This window comes from Heptranchias perlo, chromosome 20 (genome assembly GCF_035084215.1).
Source record: "Heptranchias perlo isolate sHepPer1 chromosome 20, sHepPer1.hap1, whole genome shotgun sequence".
In the NCBI taxonomy this organism is placed as follows: Eukaryota; Metazoa; Chordata; class Chondrichthyes; order Hexanchiformes; family Hexanchidae; genus Heptranchias; species Heptranchias perlo.
In genome coordinates this window covers 10159462-10177237 of record NC_090344.1, presented here as the reverse complement: position 1 = coordinate 10177237, position 17776 = coordinate 10159462, and the positions used below count along the sequence as shown (strand labels likewise).

The 17776-nt window shown below is 43.9% G+C and overlaps 2 non-coding genes across 2 annotated transcripts; both read right to left on the bottom strand.

Annotated features, from left to right (window-relative positions):
* Positions 1-2614: 2614 nt before the first annotated feature.
* trnak-cuu (transfer RNA lysine (anticodon CUU)) lies at positions 2615-2687 on the bottom strand. The gene has a single exon. It is a non-coding gene; the product is annotated as a tRNA-Lys (tRNA).
* Positions 2688-7991: 5304 nt separating this feature from the next.
* trnaf-gaa (transfer RNA phenylalanine (anticodon GAA)) lies at positions 7992-8065 on the bottom strand. Its single transcript has one exon. It is a non-coding gene; the product is annotated as a tRNA-Phe (tRNA).
* Between the last annotated feature and the right edge of the window lie 9711 nt (positions 8066-17776).

Genomic DNA, 17776 nt, shown 5'->3' with positions numbered 1-17776 from the left:
TGTGCGGCTGCACTGCGCATTGTCCAGATCTGCTTGGAGCGATATTCATTCAATTCATCACTTACAGGGACAGTTTGATTTCAAGTTTCTTTTTTCTGGTGCTTGGTGAGATTTCAAAATGGAACGCGACCCATTCCGACCCCAAACTCGTCACTTACACACTGACAGATACAAGGCGGCCACACTCTTCACTTCAGTGAGATGAAAGATTTCACGGTTGAATGTAATGGCGAAGAAAACTCATTCAATGAAAGTGCAGGTCATTGAGGTGCCTTTAAATTCCTGATTGTTTGCACTGAACTTCTTCCCAAAGCGTTGTAGATTCAGGTTGAGCGATTTGGGGACTTCTCCCTCTTCGCGAAAGTTTCAACCGCAGTTCGAGATCAAAAGTCGAGGGCAGAATGAGACACCTCCCTGAAACCGGGGAACAAAGAAACCAAACTTTAGAGCAAGGTTCTGTTTGTTGAGAAAAAGAAAATAAAGAATTTATTTTGGAAAGATCCAGAATGCTATCAGCTCAAAAAGCAACTGTTACCCCGGCGGGATTTGAAGACGCAGCCTTCTGGGGGAGCAATAAGTAATGCAGATAGAAGCAGGATGTTGAAAAGTGTGAATTGATAGATTAAGTGAGTGGCCAAAACTGCGGCAAATGGAGGTCAATGTGTGGGAGAGCGAAGTCATCCATTTAAATCGAAAAAAGATAAATGGTGAGAAGCTGGGAACTGTGGAGGAGCAGAGAGATTTCGGGGTCCGTGCACAGAAACCGCTACCAACTACTATAGGTACAAAAACGATTGAAAATCGTTAATGGGATGTTAGCAACGGTTCGTTCCTTTGCTTAGACGTGTCATAATGTCCCGATCGCGGTTTGATTCCTGTATGGGCTGAGAAGGGGCTTTGGTTCGTGTTTATATGACTTTTAAAATCCAAGCTTTACAAACAGATCCACAGACTAAGTCACGGGGACAATTTTTGGAATAACATCCATTGTAGCTTTTACCCCTGGGCCGAGAAACACGTCTTTCTATTTATTTGTCTTTCTCCGGTTTGCAGAGAAACGTTTAACTCGCGGCCTGTTCCCGTTAATGATCATCAGCAGCAACAGACAAACAGAGCGGGTCTGACCGCCCCGAGATGTGGAAAAGGCATCGGCTTTGGAGAAGTGAATCAAATCAAATAATCACCCGGCACCGAGAGAGAGAAAACCAAGAGAAAAAGATAGAAGGGAATCGAGAAATAAAAACTAAATCAAGTCGATAGAAATATTTCCCATTCTTGATGTCTCTCTATTCAATCCCCAATCCTTCAGTGGCGGGAATCAAATTTCACTGTAAATAAATGCGAGAATCGACCCAAAGAAGAAGAAACCAAATAACCAAAAACTGCCGAAACCCGGGATTGAATGAATAACCTTTAGATCTTCAGTTTAACGCAATTCCAACTCAGCGATTTTGACCCAACAGCAAATTCAACGTTGCCTCATTGTCCTGCAACAAAATATCACCGCCGCGACGCCTTGCTCTTCCTGTTCATTACCGCACTTCATATATAAACATCGCACTCACATATACCCAACCACAGTTCATATATAAACATCGCACTCATATATAAAACCCCACAGTTCGTTTCTAAACAGCGCACTCATACACGCACCCACAGTTCATATATATTGACATAGCAATCAGATATACACACCTGCAGTTCATATATAAATATCGCACTCATATATAAACACCCAGACTTCACATATAAACATCGTTCTCATATATAAACTCCCACAGTTTACAAATCAGCAGCGCACTCATACATCCACACCCAGTTTATAGGAGGAAGATCGGTACCGACCGCCGATACAGCTCTCAGAGTGGGAGAGGCGGAAGTAGCAGCGACCGAACAAACTCTGGATCTCATCCTTAAGACAGACCGGTAGATCCACCTGTGAAATTACATCGCATTTGTGTATCAGTGAGGGTAATGGGTTCTTAGTGGCGATCGATCGGGCCAAGGGGATCTCAGAGAGGGGAAGGGACAGTCAGATGGCATCAGAGAGTGTAAGGGGGCTCAGAGAGAGGAAGGGACAGTCAGATGGCATCAGAGCGTGTATTAAGATCTGAGAGAGGGGAAGGACTGCCGAGTATGGGAGAGTGTAAGGGGGCTCAGGACGTATCTGTGTAAGGGGCACTCAGTGGGCATCAGAGCAGGTAAATGGCGCTGACAGGTTTCAAAGAGGATCATGGACTCACTGACGGTATCGGAGAAGGTAAGAGACAGAGCGTATCAGAGAAGATAAGGAGCTCAGGGTGAACCAAAGAGGGTAAGGTGGGCTCAGGAGGTATCAGAGAGGCGAATGGATCCAGAGTTGGCATCTTCTTAATATTACATTTTCTAACCTTCAACATTTTTAATAACGGCAAAAAATGAAGCGGACTGAACCGATAACCTGTCCGTGTCCCATGTGGAGGGAACGAGAAGGCAGAATCAGGAGGGAGTGGATAATTGGCAAGGCTCACGGTTTCCTTTCAGACAGCTCAGGGTTGTGTCTGGTGATATGACTGGAGAGAAGGGGTTGCACTTTGAAACTTTTATCACACAGTGTGAAAAATACAACACAAATCACCCAAAGTGGGGCTCGAACCCACGACCTTAAGATTAAGAGTCTCATGCTCGACAGACTGAGCTAGCCGGGCCGACGATCAAAATTCTTCCCATCCTATTATTGCAGAGAGACAGCTGTTGGCTTTGCTGCAGGAGTTCAGTTCGTTCCACAATCTCAGGGTATCTCCTTCTGAACACCCGTTTTTTTTTCTGGAGTTAGTCTGATGCCGTCACACTCTTCACTTCAGTGAGATGAAAGCGGAGAGCGATTTCACGATCGAATGCAATGACGAACAAAACTCATTCAATGAAAGTGCAGGTTATTGAGGGGCCTTTAAAGTCCTGATTGTTTGAACTGAACTTCATCCCAAAGCGTTTGAGATTCACGTGGAGTGATTTGGGGACATATTTCCCCTCTTTGCAAAAGTTTCAACTGCAGGTCAAGATCAAAAGTCGAGGGCAGAATGAGACGCCTTCCTGAAATTTGAGAACTCGGGAAGCAGACTTTAGAGCAAGGTTCTGTTAATTGTGAAAAAGCAGATAAAACATTAATTCCGGAACGATCCAGAATCCAGCTCTAAAATTAACGGTTACCCATGATTTATACACGCAGCCTTCTGGTGGCACAACAAGTAATGTCGCTTAAAAACCGGAAGTTGAAAAGTGGGAATTGATAGATGAAGTGAGTGGGCAAAACTGCGGCAAATAGAGTTCAATGTGGGGGAGAGCGAGGTCATGCACTGTAAATCTGTGAAAGATAAATCAGAGTATTTTCTAAAGTGGTGAGAATCTCGGAACTGTGGACGAGCAGAGAGATTTAGAGGGCCATGTACAGAAACCGCTACCAGCCAGCGTACAGGTAAAAAAATAATCGAATGTGCCGTTAGTCGGGCCGGTTAGCTCATTTGCATAGAGTATACCGTAATGTCATGATCACGGATTCGATTCTTGTAATTTACTTTATTTATTTCGGGTTTTTGTAACTTTTAAAATCGAAGCTTTACAAAAAAACCCACAGACAAATGCACGGGGACAGTTTTTTTGAATAACATCCATTGCAACTTTGCCCTCGGAGAAACAAGTCTTTTTTTGTCTTTCTCCGGTTTCAGATAAACGTTTAACTCGCGGCCTGTTCCCATTAATGATCATCAGCAGCAACAGACAGACAGAGCGGGTCTGACCGCCCCGAGATGTGGAAAAGGGATCAGTTTAGAACAAATGCATCAAATCAAATATCACCCGGCACGAGAGAGACAAAACCAAGAGAAAAAGGCAGAAGGTAACAGAAATAAAAACTACATAGAGACGATAGAAATATTTCCCATCCTTGATGCCTTTCTATTCCATCCCCAATCCTTCAGTGTCGGGTATCAAATTTTACTAAAAATAAATGCGAGAATCGAAGCAAGGAAGGAGATACTAAACAACCATAAACTGCCGAAACACGGGATTGAACTAAGGACCTTAACACTCTCCCAACTGAGCTATTTCGGATCCACATCCATCGTTTATTTCGTGTTATTGTCGTGGAAGTAAATATAGCCCCAGGAGGAATTGCCCCTCCTGTTCATTCCACAGTTCATATATAAACATTGCACTCATATATACACACCCACAGAGCATATATAAGCATCGCTGTCATACATAAACTCCCAAAGTTTATCAATCAGCAGCGCACTCATAGATCCACACCCAGTTTATAGGAGGAAGATCAGTACCGACTGCCAATAGAGCTCTCAGAGTGGGAGAGGCGGAAGCAACAGCGACCGAACAAATCTGGATCTCATTCTTAACACAGACCGGTAGATCCACCTGTGAAGTTACACTGCACTTTGAAAGCAGGGACGGTAATGTGTTCTGACAAGGCATCGGGGGGTCTAATCGCTTCTTAGTGGCGATCCATTGGGGCAAGGGCATCTCAGAGAGGGGAGCGGGCATTCAGAGGGTATCAGAGAGTATATTGAGATCTCGCAGAGGGGAAGGACTGCCAGAGGGTATCAGAGAGTGTAAGGACGCTCAGGGCGTGTCAGTGGGTGAGGGGCACTCAGCGGGGACCAGAGAGTGTAAAGGGCGCTGACATGGTTCAAAGAGGATCATGGGCTCTCTGAGGATATCACAGAAGATGAGCAGCTCATGGAGAATCAAAGAGGGTAATGTGGGCTCAGGATGTATCAGAGAGGCGAATGGATCCAGAGTTGGCATCTTCTAAATAGTACACTTCCTAACCATCAACATTTTTAATAACAGCAAAAATGAAAACTATTGAAACGGTATCTGTCGTGTCCCATGTGGAGGGAATGAGAAGATAGTACCGGGAGGGGCTGGATATTTGGCAACGCTCACGGTTTCCTTTCACACAGCTCAGTGTTTTGTCTGTTTATATAACTGGATTTCGTGAACTGGAGATAAGAGGTTGCACTTTGAACCTTTCATCACCCACTGTGAAAAATAGAACACAAAACGCCCAAGCTGTGGTTTAAACCCACGACCCTGAGATGAGGAATTTCGTGCTTTACCGACTGATCGAGCCGGGCCAGCGACAGGGCTCCTTCTCATCCTATTATTGCAGAGAGGCAGGTGGTGACGTTGGTGTTGGGGTTCAGTTTGTACGACAATCACAAGGTGGCTGAATCTGAACACACACTTCTCATTCTCGAGTCAATCTGATGCCTTTTACCAGACGTCCAGCCCCGCGCTGAGCAGGAGAGGAACATCGGGACAGGAGAAGACCATTCAGCCCCTCGAACCTGCTGTCTCATTCAATTTGATCATGAGATGATCAGTAATTCATGTCTGTTTCCCCGCCTTGGACTCATATCCCTTGGTAATCGAAACGGAAAAAGATCTATCAATATCAGATTTGAAAATTAGATTTGAGCCACAATCCACATCCTTTGGGATGAGAGATTTCCAGCTTTCGGCTGTATTTTGTTTGCTAAAGTGATTCCTGATTTCTTGCATGAAGAGTCCAGCTCCAATTTCATTTTGGATTCGGCAAACAGAGAGAGAGAAAAAGGCCGCCTTAACCGGAGATTGATCCTTTAACGATCTCTCACAAAGCAACTGAAAACTGTCGGAATGTGAATACCATTTCACTTCTCCAAAATAAAGGGAGTGACATTCATTGTGGAAACAGTCTGATGTCGCTCACTGCAGAAATATCCATGTCAGTGTGATTCAGTCTGAAGGAGCTCGCCTGCAACCTTCGAACCTTCTCTGTCAAGAAGTATTCCGACTTCGTTCAAGCCAATCTCGTTTTTTTGGATATTTTTCAGATGCCTGTTATCCAACCGCAGAATAAATGGTGGAAAATCAGACGCACTAAGCTGGCAATGTTTACGGTACATTTTCTGGCAGATAAGACACACATTCGAACCCAAGAAATGCGAGACAATGAATGTTAAGGTAAAAGGTTGCTCTAGCGTCCCCGGCTGAGTTCGAAGCACCAACTTTTTAGTTGACTGCCAGAACGCGCTAACCAATTGCGCCACAGAGACAGAGTTTGCTATTGCGCAAGGACGAATTCACAGAGCTGAAGCTTCAGGTTGCCGCACTCAATGTAACAGCTTTCTTCCAATCAGTTTACTTTTCCAAAATAAAGGGTGTGCAGCTTGCACGAGTCAAAATCTGTGCTGTATTATTTCTGAAAATTAAACTCACCTTGCCATTAAACACCTGAATGTTGAAAGACTCAGTCCCCTCGTAGTAGAGAGGATTGATTTCTGAGCTGTGATTCGCCATTCTCTGTTCCAGTAATATTCAGGTTTGCTGAAAATGAGATGAGATTAATTGAGCAGGACAAACCAGCAGGTCTGTGACACTACACGGTGTCTACAAAGTTGTCTCTTGCACTTGCAGTGAAGTGGACGACAATTTTCACTCTTAAACCAGTAATTATTATGTTAAGAAAAAATGTGTCCGTGAAAGACTCGATTTCAGCGCGGTGACACGGGCCAGAGTAAAGTTCAGTTAATGCGATTGCCGAGTGGTGAGAGGGTGGATTTGGAACTCCGGTGCGGCTGCGCTGCGCATTGTCCAGATCTGTTTGGAGCGATATTCCCTTCAATATATCACTTACAGGGACAGTTTGATTCTAAGTTTCTTTTCCCCGGTGCTTGGTGAGATTTCAGAAATAAACGCGACCCGTGCTTAACCCAAACTCGTCACTAACACGTTGATCGATACAAGGCGGCCACACTCTCCACTTCAGTGAGATGAAAGCCGACAGCGATTTCTCGTCGATTCCAATGTCGAAAAAAAATCATTCAATGAAAGTGCAGGTCATTGAGGTGCCTTTAAATTCCTGATTGTTTACACAGAACTTCTTCCCAAAGCGTTTGAGATACACGTGGGGCGATTTGGGGGCTTCTTCTCCCTCTTTGCAAAAGTTTCATTCGCAGCACAAGATCAAAGGTCGAGGGCAAAATGAAACGATTTGCTGAAATTTGAGAACCAGAGAACCAGAATTTAGAGCAAGGTTCTGTTTATTGAGAAAAAGCAGATGAAACATTCATTACGGAACGATACAGAATCCTATCAGCTCTAAAGGCAACGGTTACCCCGTGTTTTGAACACGCAGCCTTCTGGTGACGCAGGAAGAAACGCAGATGGTAGCAGGAAATTGAAAAGTGGGAATTGATAGATTAAGTGTGTGGACAAAACTGTGGCAAATAGAGTTCAATGTGGGGAATACCGAGGTCATACACTTTACATCTAAGAAAGATAAATCAGAGTATTTTATAAATGGTGAGAAACTCGGTGCTGTGGAGGAGCAGAGAGATTTCGGGGTCCAAGTACAGAAATCGCTGCAGATACAAAAATTAATTAAACAGCCGAATGTGCTGTTGGTAGGGCCGGTTAACTCATTTGCATCGAGTTTCCGGTGATGTCGTGATCATGGATTCGATTCTTGTAATTTACCTTAATTTATTTCATGTTTTTGCAACTTTTAAAATCGAAGCTTTGAAAAAATATCCACAGACAAATTCACGGGCCAGCTTTTTGAATCACATCCATTGTAACTTTACCTCTGGGCCGGAGAAACAAGTCTTTCTTTTTATTTGTTTTTCTGCGGTTTGCAGTTAAACGTTCAACTCGCGGCCTGTTCCCATTAATGATCATCAGCAGCAACAGACAGACAGAGCGAGTCTGACCGCCCCGAGATGTGGAAAAGTGATCAGTTTCGGACAAATGCATCAAATCAAATAGTCACCTGGCACCGAGAGAGAAAAAAGCAAGAGAAAAGGGCAGAAGGTAACAGAGAATTAAAAATCAACTGCAGACGATATAAATATGTCCCATCCTTGATGCCTTTCTATTCCATCCCTAATCCTTCAGTGGCGGGTATCAAATTTCACTGTAAATAAATGCGAGAATCGAAGAAGAAACTCAATAACCGCCGAAACTCGGGATTGAAATAAGGACCTTTAGATCCTTCAGTCTAACGCTCTCCCAACTGAACTATTTCGGCCCCATGTATACGTTTCACTTTATGTCATTGTCTTAAAAAAAATAACCCCAGGAGGAATTGCCCCTCCTGTTGATTCCGCAATTCAAATAAAAACATCGCATTCAGATATACATAACCACAGTTCATATATAAACATCGCACTCATATATACATACCCACAGTTCATATATAAACATCGCACTCATATATACACACCCACAGTTCAAATACAAACATCACACTCATATATACACACCCACAGTTCAAATACAAACATCGCACTCATATATACACACCCACAGTTCATATATAAACAGCTCACTCATATATACACACCCACAGTTCAAATACAAACATCGCACTCATGTATAGACATCCACAGTTCAAATGTAAACATCGCACTCATGTACAGACACCCACAGTTCATATATAAACATCGCACTCATATATACACACCCACAGTTCAAATGTAAACATCGCACTCATGTATAGACACCCACAGTTCATATATAAACATCGCACTCATAGATACACTCCCACTGTTCATATATAAACACCGCACTCATAATAAACAAGAAACTCATATATACCCATCCACAGTTCATATGTGAACATCACACTCATATCTGCACTCCCACACTTTATAAAACAACAGCGCACTCCTACTGCACACCCACTTAATATCTACCCAATGTCCTGTTTATAGTTCTCACTAAAGTCTGAACACTGAAAGTTTAACTGTTTTCCAGATACTGTCCGCCCTGCTTTGTATTTTCAACGTTAAATTTGCTGAAGTCCGGCAAAGGGGGCGCGATATCGGTCCTGCCGGTGAATGCTGTTTCGACGAATCTGTCGGTGTCCAGGAGATCGGGGATTGGAAAGTTCTTGTGTCACACGAAGTATCTAAAAGGCCGGTATACACATGAAGGTCATCAGCGCGGTGCCTGTACCTCGTGCTGCAATGTTAGCGAGCCTGACATCAACTTAAAAGGCAGCTTGTTGCAAACACGGTTTCTTTTTGTACATAACTGAACCTAAAACATCCAAAATGCAATGTTTTCTTCGCTGCATCACAATAAACAATATCTTATTATAAAGTTTCGCTCATTGGTTCCTCAGTGTCAGAGGGAGAATTGTCTAAAACCCTTCATTTATTTCATTGTTCATTCAGAATCAGCCGACGGATTGACACAGAGAGAGAAACACAGCGAGAGATACAGAGTATCGGTGAACACAGCGATAGATACAGAGTATCCCTAAACAGAGCGAGAGATACAGAGTATCGGTAAACACAGCGAGAGATACAGAGTATCGGTAAACACAGCGAGAGATACAGAGTATCGGTAAACACAGCGAGAGATACAGAGTATCGGTAAATACAGCGAGAGATACAGAGAGATAAACACAACGAGAGATACAGAGTATCGGTAAACACAGCGAGAGATTCAGAGTATCGCTAAACACAGCGAGAGATACAGAGTATCGGTAAACACAGTGAGAGATACAGAGTATCGGTAAACAAAGCGGGAGATACAGAGTATCGGTAAAAAAAACGAGAGATACAGATTATCGGGAAACACAACGAGAGATACAGAGTATCGTTAAACACAGCGAGAGATTCAGAGTATCGGTAAACACAGCGAGAGATACAGAGTATCGGTAAACACAGCGGGAGAGACAGAGTATCGGTAAACACAGCGAGAGATACAGAGTATCGGTAAACACAGCGAGAGATACAGAGTATCCCTGAACAGAGCGAGAGATACAGAGTATCGGTAAACACAGCGAGAGATACAGAGCATCCCTAAACAGAGCGAGAGATACAGAGTATCGGTAAACACAGCGAGAGATACAGAGCATCCCTAAACAGAGCGAGAGATACAGAGTATCGGTAAACACAGCGAGAGATACAGAGCATCCCTAAACAGAGCGAGAGATACAGAGTATCGGTAAACACAGCGAAATAGACAAGATAAATGGAAAAATACAAACTGTCTCAAACGCTAACAGACAATGACAGGTAGATGCTCGGTGTCAGTCAGAGGAGCTGGGACGTTTGCAGCTTAATTTGTCTCATAGAGTCATAGAGTCATAGAGTTATACAGCACGGATAGAGGCCCTTCGGCCCATCGTGTCCGCGCCGGCCATCAGCCCTGTCTACTCTAATCCCATATTCCAGCATTTGGTCCATTGCCTTGTATGCTATGGCATTTCAAGTGCTCATCCAAATGCTTCTTGAATGTTGTGAGGGTTCCTGCCTCCACAACCCTTTCAGACAGTGAGTTCCAGACTCCAACCACCCTCTGGGTGAAAAAGTTATTTCTCAAATCCCCTCTAAACCTCCCGCCTTTTACCTTGAATCTATGTCCCCTTGTTATAGAACCCTCAACGAAGGGAAAAAGCTCCTTAGTATCCATCCTATCTGTGCCCCTCATAATTTTGTACACCTCAATCATGTCCCCCCTCAGCCTCCTCTGCTCCAAGGAAAACAAACCCAATCTTCCCAGTCTCTCTTCATAGCTGAAGCGCTCCAGCCCTGGTAACATCCTGGTGAATCTCCTCTGCACCCTCTCCAAAGCGATCACATCCTTCCTGTAGTGTGGCGACCAGAACTGCACACAGTACTCCAGCTGTGGCCTAACCAGTGTTTTATACAGCTCCATCATAACCTCCTTGCTCTTATATTCTATGCCTCGGCTAATAAAGGCAAGTATCCCATATGCCTTCTTTACCACCTTATCTACCTGTTCCGCCGCCTTCAGGGATCTGTGAACTTGCACACCAAGATCCCTCTGACCCTCTGTCTTGCCTCGAGTCCTCCCGAGGCAAGACAGAGGCTGGGCAAATTGCCTCTTTCGTAACAAGTGGTCATCGGTTCGATTCACAGTGGAGCCGTTTTATTCTCCCTGATATTTACCTCATTTGTGGATTAAACGACAAAATAACACAGGGCGGAATTTGTATTAATTCCGGAGCCAACAAGGAAAGGACTGCAGAACTGCAATGCGGAAGTGCTTGTTCTTTGTACAGACGGACCTCTCATTGAAGTAGCAAGCACTTTGAGCTTGACAAATTATTGATTTGTTGGAGCACAGAAGGAGGTCATTCGGCCCGTCGAGTCTGTACCGGCTCTTTGTAAGAGTATTCCAATTAGTCCCATTCCCATGCTCTTTCCCCGTAGCCCTGCAACATTTTCCCTTACACTATTTATCCAATTCCCTTTTGAAAGCCACGATTGAATTTGTTTGCAACACCCTTTCAGGCAGTGCATTCCAGATCAGAACTTCTCGCTGCTTATTCTTTTTTCCTCATGTCGCCTTTGGTTCTTTTGCCAATCACCTTAAATCTGTGTCCGCTGGTTCTTGAGCCTTCCGCCAATGGGAACACTTTCTCCATAGTTACTTTATCGAAAGCCGTCATGATTTTGAACACTTCCATCAAATCTCCTCTCAACCTTCTCTGTTCGAAGGAGAACAACCCCAGCTTCTCCAGTCTATTCGTGGAAATGAAGTCCCTCATCCCTGGAACCATTTCTGCACCTTCTTTTCTGCAGCTCTTCTGCACCGTCTCTAATTCCTTCAAATCCTTCCTAAACTGTGGTGCCCAGATGCTCCAGTTGTGGCCGAACCAGTGTTTTATAAAGGTTTAACATAACTTCCTTGTTTTTGTGCGCTACGCCTCTATTTATAAAGCCCAGGATCCAGTCTCCTTTTTAACTTCATTCTCAATCTGTCCTGCCACCTTCAAAGATTTGTGCCCAGATCCCACCAGGTCTCTGTTCCTGCACCCCCTTCAGTATTGTAACATTTCGTTTATTTTGCCTCTCCTCGTTCTTCCTTTCAAAATATATCAGTTCGCACTTCTCTGCATTAAATTTCATTTGCCACGTGTCCACCCATTCCACCAGCCTGTCTATGTCCTCTTGAAGTCTATTACTATCCTCATCACTGTTTACTACACTTCTAACTTTTGAGTTATCTGCAATTTTTGAAATTGTGCCCTGTGCACCCAAGTCCAAGTCATCATTATATATCAAGAAATCAGTGGTCCTCGTACCGACCACTGGAGAACACCACTGTATATCTTCAAGAAACAACCGTTCAACACTACACTCTGTTTCCTGTCATTTAGCCAATTCGCATCCATGCTGCCACTGCCCCTACTTATTCCAATAGCTTCAATTTTGCTGACAAGCGTATTATATTACCTCAAGACTGGACTATTCCAATGGTCTCCTGGCTGGCCTCCCATCTTCCCCCCTTACATCCAATACTCCGCTGACCGTAACCTAACCCCGTTCTCCTATCTCCCCTGTGATCACTGACCTACATTGATTCACAGTACGGGAAAGCCTCGATTTTAAAATTCTCATCCTTGTTTTCCAATCCCTCCATGGCTTCGCCCCTTCCGATCTCTGTCACCTCCTACAGCCCTACAGTTCTCATCCTCGTTTTCAAATCCCTCCACAGCTTCACCCCTCCCGATCTCTCTAACTTCCACCAGCCGTACATTTCTCCTCCTTGTTTTCAAATCCCTCCATGGCCTCGCCACTCCCTATCTCTGAAACCTCCTACAGCCCACCAATTCCAATCCTTCTTTTCAAATCCCTCCATGGCGTCCCCCTTCCTATCCCTGTAACTTCCACCAGCCGTACATTTCTCCTTCTTTTTTTCAAATGTTTCCATGGCCTCGCCCCTCCCTATCTCTATCACCTCCTCCAGCCCTACAACCCTCCGAGATCTCTGTGCTCCTCCAATTCTTGCTTCTTGTGCATCCCCGATTTTAATCGCTCCACCATTGACGGCCGTGCTTTCAGCTGCCTCGGCCCTAAGCTCTGGAATTCCTGCCCTGAATCTCTCCGCCTCTCTACCTCTCTCTCCTCATTTAAGATGCTCCTTAAAAGCTCCATCTTTGACCAAGATTTTATTCACCTATCTTAAAACCTCCTTACGTGGCTCAGTGTGACATTTTGTTTGATTACGCTCCTGTGAGTTGCCTTGATAAGTTTTACTACGTTAAAGGCGCTATATAAATGCAAGTTGTTCTTCTTGTTGTGTGGCATTTTATCAACCGCATTGCCGTCATCAACCCTCTCTGTTACCTCATTCAAGTTAGTCAAACATGATTTGCCTTTAACAAATCCATGCTGGCTTTCCTTTATTAATCCACACTTGCCCAAGTGACTATTCATTTTGGCCCAGATCATCGTTTCTAAACGCATCACACCTCCGAGTTTAAATTGACTGGTCTGTAGTTGCCGGGTTTATCCTTACACCCTATTTGAACAAGGATGTTCCATTGGTAATTATCCAGTCCTCTGGCATCACCCCCGCTTCCATGGCGGATTGGAAGATTATGACCAGCACCTCTGAAATTTCCACCCTTACTTCCCTCAGAAACCTTGAAAGCGTCCCATCTGGACCGGGTGACTTATCAACTTTAAGCATAGCCAGCCTTTCAAATGCCTCCTCTGTATCAATTTTCACCCCATCCAGTATCTCAACAACCTCCCTTTTTACTGTGACTTTGGCAGCATCTTCTTCCTTGGTAGAGACAGACGCAAAGTACTCATTTAGTGCCTCAGTCATGCCATCTGCCTCCATGCGTAGATCTCCTTTTTGGTCCCTAATCGGCCTCACCCCTCCTCTTATTCCCATTTCGCTAATTATATGCCTGCAGAAGACTTTTGGATTACCTCTTCTGTTAGCCGCCAATCTATGTTCATATTCTCTCTTTACCCCTCTTATTTACTTTTTCACGGTACTTCCTATATTCAGCCTGGTTCTCACTTGTATTGTCAAATTGACATCTGTCATTATATGCTTCATTTAACCCCCTATCTCTTTCCTCATCCATGGGGCTCTGGCTTTAGTTGCCCTGCCTTCCCCCTCCTGGGAATCTACTTAGAGTGCACCCGAAACATCTTCTCTTAAAATGCCACCCATTGTTCGATTACATTTTAGCCTGCCAATCTTTGATTCCAATTTACACGGGCCTGGTACGTTCTGAACCCACTTGAATTGGCCCTCCTCCTATCAAGTATTTTACTTAAAATAGCTCCTTCTCCTTTTGCATAACTAATCTAAACCTTATGATACTATGATCACCGTTCCCTAAATATTCCCCAAGTGACACTTGCTCCACTTGACCCACCTCATTCCCCAGAACCAGATCCTTCCTCGTTAATATTAACACTTGTGACGTATTTGAATATTTGTTGCATTTAATGTAAGATGTTTGACCTGCAAATGTGTCCAAAACACGTTTTGAGGATACTGTTCTCGAGGGCTTATTTTACAAACTTCTTTACCTGCAACCAGCAACCCATCTCCATTAAAGGTTGTGAAGTGAAGCTGGTTTCAGAGCAGTTTTCGGCGTTCAGCTTTTCTCCACAATGTGCAATTAGTAGAAACTCATTTGGAGCACATCTTAAAATCAATGAGAATGTCAGGCACAGGATAGTTGGGATGGAACCGTCTCTTACAATAATTACAAAGTGTAATAGATTACAAAGTGAAAAAGCGAATCCAATCTCTCAGTCTCTCTCTCTGACACTTTCTCGGTGAGTGATCATAAACCAGCAGAAGAAGCTAAAACAAAGAACTGAGCAGTTTTGTTTGTTTCCTTTTCCTTCGGACGAGTACAGTTGAAGAGAATGATTTCTGTTTCCTGTTGGACAAATAACTGGAATGAGCAATGTATCTGATTCCCATGGTTACCCAGTGAAACATCCACGTGTATATCTAGATTTACACTGAAACCTTCCTTCCTCACTAATTATAGAAAACTTTTGGTAAGGTTCAATCACACTTCAGAATTCCAGAAGCACAAAGAAAGGTGGACATTTCATGGTGACCTAACCGACAGGCGACAGAGGTTTGCAGGTTTACCTGGAGGTGTAAATGTATAAACTCCTTCTAATGTACAAACTCCCCTCACCAACAATAATTCAATTCTCACTGATCTGAGACTTTGGTCATTATTGGTGATTATACTTTGTGGATTTAAAGCAGCAGTGAATATGTTCTGTGTTGTGTACATAGCAGTTCAGTCAATATAAAGCATTGTCATCCGACCTACCATGAGCAATGCCACAGGGGGAATGTTAATTACGGACAGTTCTGCCTCCTGCAGTTGGTCTCTCGGTCACACATCCGGCATCACCTCTCGGTCTCACACTTCAGAGTCACGCCTAAATATGAACACATTTCTGTTTCAGACTTTTACCTGAAGGTCAACAATTCACAAGTCAAGATGAATAGAGCAAACAAATCAAATATTTACGAACGTTAACAGATCGAAAATTCACCATAAATGACTGAGGAAAAAAAGAAGCAAACGGATCAAGATGAACAATTAGCAAAAGGTAACAATTAAAGAAAGGAGAAGTGGGAACCGATCAAATCGTTTTTGAAAAATCCTTTCGGTTTTCATCTTAGTTTCTCCATTAACTTGGGGACGGACATCGAGAAATATTTTTCGTACCATTATAAAGACAATTAGAATAAACATTTCACAAAGTCGGCCTTAATCTTATTATACGATAGCATGCTATGTGTTTGTAAAATCTGCAATTGTTTTACCATTCTTTAAGTTTAGAGGGATGCTCTGAATATGTGTTTTACATTGAAACGTAAGTGGATTAATAAAATAAAATGAGGAAATCTGTTTAAAAATATGGAGAGCTGATTTTCCATGTTGAATATCGCGATATATTTATATACACAACTGTAATTTGTGAAATGATGGAATGTATTTATTTCTATATCTGTACGGGTAACGAAATCCCCATTGGATCATTTCCAGGAACCAGCCAAGTAATAAATTAGTTTGTCAAACCCAAAACACCCTTTGGGATTTGCTGATTGAACATTTGTATGGAAATCGCGACCATCACAAAGCATTGGAACAAATATACCCGCTGAGGCTTCGGGGCTGTTACTGATTTATTTCTATCACTGAGTAACCTATTTTAAACAGGGTGAAGCAACAAATCGAATGATAAGAGTCTGTGTTGGAGAAGGAACAGATGAAAGTATCCAATTTAATTACACTGATTCCACAAACACTGTACACCACATCCTTTAAACATTGTTAACTGTTTCGACATAAAACGGGTGAGGGTGTAAAAAGAAAGTAACAGAAAAAAAGCTCATTAATGTCTCAAATTTAATTTTGATATTGTTGCACAAACACTGAACATCCCATCCCTAAAACACTGACCCGATCTAAAATCTTTCGGCAGGAACCTGAGCCACAGTGAAAATGCTGTGATTTCAACCTGGTTCAAAACACGCAGCCATCTGATTTGGAGTCAGACGCGACTGTTCTTGGACCAGGCCAACAACAAGCGACTGGAGCCGGATCCATTGGAGGGTGATCCGTGCAGACCGCCACCGCGGCTCTCGGAATGTGAGAGGCGGAAGCAGGAGCAGCCTGACCGCCTCAACCACAGCACAGGATCCCCGCTCTCCCGCCCATTGCATAACTGACTCTGTGGCGCAATGGATAGCGTGTTGGACTTCTACCTAATCAATTGGAGAAGATCTTCAAAGGTTGTGGGTTCGAGTCCCACCAGAATTGAATTTTAATTTCGGGAGCTGGGAAGTGAAATTTTGCAGCAAAACCGCAACAGGATCATAAATGTCCGTCAAGGATGTGAAACTGCCCCCTGCACTTCATCTTACACAAGTGGCTCCAGTCACACCCGAATTTATGATTCTAAATCCACTCTGAGCTGGATTGGCGAAACACTCTCAAGGAGGAGACTCATCCTCTGCTCAGACCGAAAGTCAATCTGCTGGACTTCCGGCTCTGTCAGACTGTATGTTCCTTCAGACAGGTTTCGAACTGGACACATGCATCCTGCTGCCGTGCGAGCATTGGTGCTTGAGGGGTAGAATTCTTGTTTGCTGTAATTCTATTCCTGTAAAACTACTCCTGCAGTGCAGGATGGAAAGTATCCTGGCTGAGCGGTCAAAGGTGCTGGTTTGAAGCTCCAGTTAAATCCCACGATTTATAGATGGATCAAAATCATAGTTTGCGTCTCCAAAACCGCAACCTCCCTCCTGTAAACAAGTTACTTGACCTCGTCCTCACCAATCTACCTGTCGCAAATGCATCTGTCCATGACAGTATTGGTAGGAGTGACACCGCACAGTCCTTGTGGAGACCAAGTCCCGCCTTCGAACTGAGGAGACCATCCAACGTGTTGTGTGGCACTACCACCGTGCGAAATGGGACAGATTCAGAACAGATCTGGCAGCTCAAAACTGAGCATCAGCAGCAGCAGATTTGTATTCCAGCACAATCTGTAACCTCATGGCCCGGCATATTCCTCACTCTATCATTACCAACATGCCAGGAGATCAACCTTGGTTCAATGAGGAGTGCAGAAGAGCATGCCAAGAGCAGCACCAGGCGTACCTAAAAATGAGGTGCCAACTTGGTGAAGCTACAACTCAGGACGACATATGTGCTAAACAGCGGAAGCAACATGCTATAGACAGAGCTAAGCGATTCCACAACCAGCGGATCAGATCAAAGCTCTGCAGTCCTGCCACATCCAGTCGTGAATGGTGGTGGACAATGAAACAACTAACGGGAGGAGGAGGCTCTGCAAACATCCCCATCCTCAATGATGGCGGAGTCCAGCACGTGAGTGCAAAAGACAAGGCTGAAGTATTAGCAACCATCTTCAGCCAGAAGTGTCAAGTGGATGATCCATCTCGG